The sequence below is a fragment of the Dipodomys ordii genome, unplaced genomic scaffold (assembly GCF_000151885.1).
Source record: "Dipodomys ordii isolate 6190 unplaced genomic scaffold, Dord_2.0 Scaffold16, whole genome shotgun sequence".
Lineage (NCBI taxonomy): Eukaryota > Metazoa > Chordata > Mammalia > Rodentia > Heteromyidae > Dipodomys > Dipodomys ordii.
Genome location: NW_012267232.1, coordinates 19,045,011 through 19,050,997, shown reverse-complemented (window position 1 = coordinate 19,050,997; position 5,987 = coordinate 19,045,011).

Genomic DNA, 5,987 nt, shown 5'->3' with positions numbered 1-5,987 from the left:
GCCCAGAGTTCAAGCCCCACGACCGACAAAAAAAAAAAAGAGTCACAGAAAAACAAATACAAAACAAAACAAAAAACTAGTGTAGTGCTGAGTACTAGTGGCTCACATCAGTAATCCTAGCTACTTAGGAGGCTGAGATCTGAGGTTCAGGGTTTGGAATACGTCCTTGGCAGGAAAGTCTGTGCAACATTTATCTCTGATTGACCACCCAAAAGCTCAAATTGGAGCTCTGGCTCAAGTGGTAGTGTCAACCTTTACAGGAAAAGCTAAAGGGCAGCACCTAGGACATGAGTTCAAATCCCAATGTTGGGGAAAAATAGATATATGGCTATCCACCCCCCCCTTTTTTGAGGCTAAATATTACCATATAGATGAGTTTCAAATTATTTAATATAGGCTGGCTTTGAATTTGAAATTCTCATGCCTCAACCTCTCAAGTGTGTATCCAACAGACCTGTAACTCTCACATGTACGTGTGTGTGTAGTACCAGAGCTTGAATTCCAGGTCAAACTTTCCTTTGTTTTTTTTGTTTGTTTGTTTGCTTGTTTGTCTGGCACACCACCAGCTTTATGCTGGTCAATTGGAGTGGGTTCTCAAAAGACTTTTCTGCCCAGGCTAGCTTCAAATCTTGATTCTCCAAGTGTCAGTCTCCTAAACTATTGGTGTGCACGGGGCTCAGACTAGTTTTAGGCCAATGGCTAACAAAACATTACTTTCATTGAAGATGTGTGACACTGTAATCCCAGCACTTGGGAGGCTGAGGTAGGAGGATTTAGATTTTGAAGCCAGTCTCAGCTACATACATAGTGAGAACTTGTCTTGATTTAAAAAAAAAAAATGTTTTCCTTTCCAAACATTTGTGAATTTCCTGTTGTTTTCTAAACCAGTATGTTTAAGTAATCTTAAATAGCCAAGCTTATGTGGCATATACCTACAATCCCAGCATGTAGAAGGCTGAGGCAGACTTGAGTATGAGGCTAGTCTGGGCTACATAGTAACATCCTGTGGTTAAAACCCTTAAATGAGGCTGGGAATGTGGCTTAGTGGTAGAGTGCTTGCCTAGCATGCATGAAGCCCTGGGTTCCATTCCTCAGTACCACATATGCATAAAAAGCCAGAAGTGGTGCTGTGGCTCAAGTGGTAGAGTGTTAGCTTTGAGCAAGAGCAGCTTAGGGACAGTGTCCAGGCCCTGAATTCAAGCCCCAGGACTGGCACACATAGACACAAACAAAAAACCTTCAATGAGGGGTTGGTAAGGATGGGAGAGAATGATGAAAGGGGTGACATTGATCAAGATGCATTGTAGTCATAAACTGTTTTGCTGACTGGCAGATCCTTTGTACAAGTACTTAAAGATAATTAAAAAAAACTGTAAATGACAGCAATACTAAAAGTCAAAATTTCTAAACAACTACCAAATTTTCTCAGTAACAACTTCTTTGCGATTAATTGTAACACTATCACATTCATCAAGACTGGTCAATTCTACCTACCTCTCAGAGATACTGGCTGCAAATGAGCTCCACTGTCTTGTCCCAGGCCTCCAATTTCTTCCTTCCATACATCCATGGTCACAAAACCACCAACCGCACTTTGCACTTAACTATGATCCCCTTCTTAAAACAAGGAGCTGCTCCTCAGCACTCATGGCTTCATGTTTGCCCTTATTAACATGGTGTCTGTGGCCCTCAGGATCTTGCTCGTATCCCCACCTCTCCCATATATTCTCCTCACATGCTTCCCGCTTGACTCAGAAGCTGTGACAAGCTCTTCTCCGCCCCTGCCATAGCTTTTCTTACTCCAGAACAACCCTTTCCTGACTTTTGGGAAACTCTCATCAGACCTCACAGCCCAGCTCAAATATCTCTCTAAAGCCCCTTCAATTTCATAAGGGAATCACTCTCTTCTCTCCCATAGTATTGTGTGTAGCCCACTGTACTACAATGTGCCCTTTCTATGTGACAGTAAGCCTTCTGAGTGTCCAAGTGTTTGGTTTTGTTGAACTGGGTTGAGTTTGACCTACTGATGTGAAGAATTGGGAAAGGGAGACGGGATGCCTCCCCAGTGATTCACAGTGGCCAGGATGATCATGTTTCTCCACAGTAAACATAAATCTTCCCTAGCTTTAATCACGGGGATTACCAGACCCTCTTGGAAAAGTACACAAAATGCAAGCTGGTTAAATGAAAATCAGAGACCTTTGGTCAATATTTGGTAAATGCACTGGATTAGTAAATATTACTTTTAAAAAATCATATACAGAATGTCATGACAAGTATAAAACATACACCTTCTGGTTTATTTTAAATCTCTTAGTAGAGACAAAGTAGATTAGAAGATGGTTTATTAACACTGTATATCAGGAAGTAGCATACTTTACCATTCAAATAACAGGAGAAAAGTAGAGCTTGGATATACTGGAAACTATTATTTTGCAAAATATTATTTGGGGGAATAAAGCTCATGCAAGTGGTCCTTATTATTCAGTCCCAATTAACAAAAGTAGGTTGAAAGCCAGGCACCTGTGGCTCATAATCTGAGCTATACAGGAGGCTGAGATCTGAGGATTACAGTTCTAAGCCAGACTGGGCAGGAAAGTTTGTGAGACTTCAGCTAACCATCAACAAGCTGGAAGTGGAGCTGTGGGCTCAAGTGATAGAGCACTAGCCTTGAGCAAAAAAACTCAGATCCTGAGTTTAAGACCCTGCCCCCCACCTCTTAAGAAAAGTAGATAAAACAAGAAATTTAAGAAGTTCCAAAATCTATGGCTGATGGTAGTCAGTCACTCAGCATCCAAACAGGTGTAATGCATAATTGAGACTTAAATCTGATTACAGTCACAAAAGCTCTTTCTGGAATCAAAAGTATAAAAGAATCTGCACAAACAGAACTGAGAGAGTAGCTCAACTGGCACAAACATCTGCCTGGCAAGTGAGAGGCCCTGAGTTCAAACCCTAGTACCACCAGAAAGAGAAAAAAGAAGGTAAAAGTCTTCCCTCTTAAGCAGGATCTAGAAATAATTTAAACCTAGTTTTAACTACAGGTAGTTTTAACACAAGTAATTAGCATTATTTATACCTAGTTGATTTGTTCTTTTCTGTGTTTTAGAGGTTCCACATTGAACACGGATTTAAAAACATTTTGTCAGTTGTGAGGCTTGAACTCAGGGTCTGGGTGCTGTCCCTGAGCTTTTCTCAAGTCTACCACTTTGAACCACAGCTCCATTTCGGTTTTCTGATGGTTAATTGGAGATGAGTCTCACAGACTTTGCTGCCCAAACTGGCTTTAAACCAGGATCCTCAACTCTCGGCCTCCTGAGTTGCTAGGATTAGAAAACCGAGCCACCAGTGCCTCACTGGACATGGGTTATTTTTTAATTATTGACATTTTATTTTCAAAAATAATGATTTAACAAAATAATGGATGAGCTATGTTTTCCTTGAAATGATTCTTAAAATTGTGGGATTTATGGATGAAAAACAATTATTTTTTAAGAAAGTTCTTACCAATATCTTTCTGAAATCCTAAATGAAGTATAGTATAAGGACATGGGTTATTTTTAAAATAAAAATATATACAATAAAAAGAAAACAACATAATTATGGGAGTGGTAACATACATCTATAAATCCCATCACTTGAGAAGCTAAGGCATGAGAGTAATTACTTGGAGACCAGCCTGAAATACGTAGCAGAGACTATCTTGAAACAAAAACCTGTAACCCTAGCACTCAGGATGCTAAGGCAGGATTGAGTTGGGAGGTCAGACTGGACTACATAAGACCTTGTCTTCAGACAAACAAAACACATTCATATGTAGAAGAATGTGAGCCACTTTTAGCCGCCCCCTACTTTTTTCTTGTAGGTCATGGGGCTTGAACTCTAGGTCTAGGCTTTGTCCCTGAGCTCTTTAGCTCAAGGCTAGTGCTTTACCACTTGAGCCAGGGTGCCACTTCCAGTTTTCTGAGTGGTTAATTGGAGATAAGAGTCTCACGGACTTTCCAGCCCATTTTAGCCCTATTTTTAAGTCCTTTTTCTTTCCTTTTTTTTTTTTTTTGAGACAGTCTTTCAATCTTCTTGCCTCAGCACCAGCAGTCAGAATACTAGGATTGTAGAAGTGGGCCTCTGTTCCCAGCTAATCATTCTATTTCTTAAGAACTACTGCACTGCACCATGATAAATATATAAAGCCTTTTTTCAGTCTAGGAGTATGGCTCAGTAGTAGAATGCCAGCCTAGCAAGCACAAGGCCTCAAATTCAAACCCTAATGGCACACACAAAAAAAATATAAAAACCTACAGTATTTTTTTTAAGTAATAAAAAAAACCCAATTCCTAGAATTGTATTTCCTAAAAATAAATATAAATTTACACAGCAATTATTTATTTATTTTTTGACTTTGAAGGACTTCTTTATTATTAAAAATGCCCCCAAATAAGCAAAATATAATATACACATAATTGGAATTTTCGTTTTTCAAACAGTCTCACTACGTAGCTCAGGCTGGTCTCCAAAGTGGTCCTCCTTCCTGCCTCGGCCTTCTGAGTGCCAGGATTACAGGTGAATACCACCAGATTCAGACAACACGCACATAATTTTTGAAAAAGTTAATTAAGATTCTCATGCTAGAGTAGTGGTTCTCAAGGTCCGTTATCTACCAATTACCACAGCAGGCCATTGTTATAGCCATTCAAACCTGCTTTTTGAAAAAGCTCTACCTTACACAGCAATTATTTAAAGAAGATTATTTAGCATATATTATAAATCAATATTTTTTGTTTTCGGTCGTGGGCCTGAACTCTGGGCCTGGGCACTGTCCCTCAGCTCTTCAGCTCAAGGCGAGCGCTCTACCACTTGAGCTACAGCGCCACTTCCGGTCTTCTGGTGGTTTATTGGAGATAGGAGTCTCATGGTCTTTCCTGCCCGGGCTGGCTTTGAACCTCGATCCTCAGATCTCAGCCTCCTGAGTAGCTAGGATTACAGGCGTGAGCCACCAGCGCCCGGCTCAATATTTTTACTTTAAAAACCAGTTAAGGGGCAGGGTGCCCCTGGCTCCTGCCTATAGCCCTAGCTACTCAGGAGACTGAGATTTGAGAATCACAGTTCAAAGCCAGCTCAAACAGACAAATCTGGGAGACTTTTTTTTTTTTTGGGGTACGGTCGTGGGGCCTGAACTCTGGGCCTGGGCGCTGTCCCTCAGCTCTTCAGCTCAAGACTAGAGCTCTACCGCTTGAGCCACAGCACCACTTCTGGCTTTTTTTCTTTTTGCTTATGTGGTGCTGAGGAATCGAACCCAGGGCCTCAGGCATGCAAGGCAAGCGCTTTACCACTGAGTCTCCTTCCCAGCCCTAATCTAGGACTCTTATCTCCAATTAAACACCAAAAAGCTGGAAGTGCAGCTGTGGCTCAAGTGGAAGAGTACTAGCCCTGAGCAAAAGAATCTCAGGGACAACATTTAGGTACTAAATTCAAGCCCCGCTGGGAAGGTGGCTCAGTGGTAGAGTGCTTGCCTTGCATGCCTGAGGCCCTGGGTTCAATTCCTCAGCACCACATAGCTAAAAGAAAAAAGCCGGAAGTGGTGCTGTGGCTCAAGTGGTAGAATGCTCGCCTTGAGCTGAAGAGAGCTGAGGGACAGCGCCCAGGCCCAGAGTTCAGGCCCACGACCAAAAACAAAAAAAAATAAAAATAAATTCAAGCCCCGGCACAATAAAACAAAAAATAAGGAAGCTAAAGGCTAGGGACATGGCTCAGTGGTACAGTGAGAAACTGCCTAGCAAGTGCAAGGCCCTAAATATTTTCAAACCCCAGTACTGCCAAAAGGGAGGAAAAACCCACAAAAAAATGTATGTCGCCGGGCGCTGGTGGCTCACGCCTGTAATCCTAGCTACTCAGGAGGCTGAGATCTGAGGATCTCGGTTCAAAGCCAGCCCCGGGCAGGAGAGATCGTGAGACTCCTATCTCCAATAAACCACCAGAAAACCGGAAGT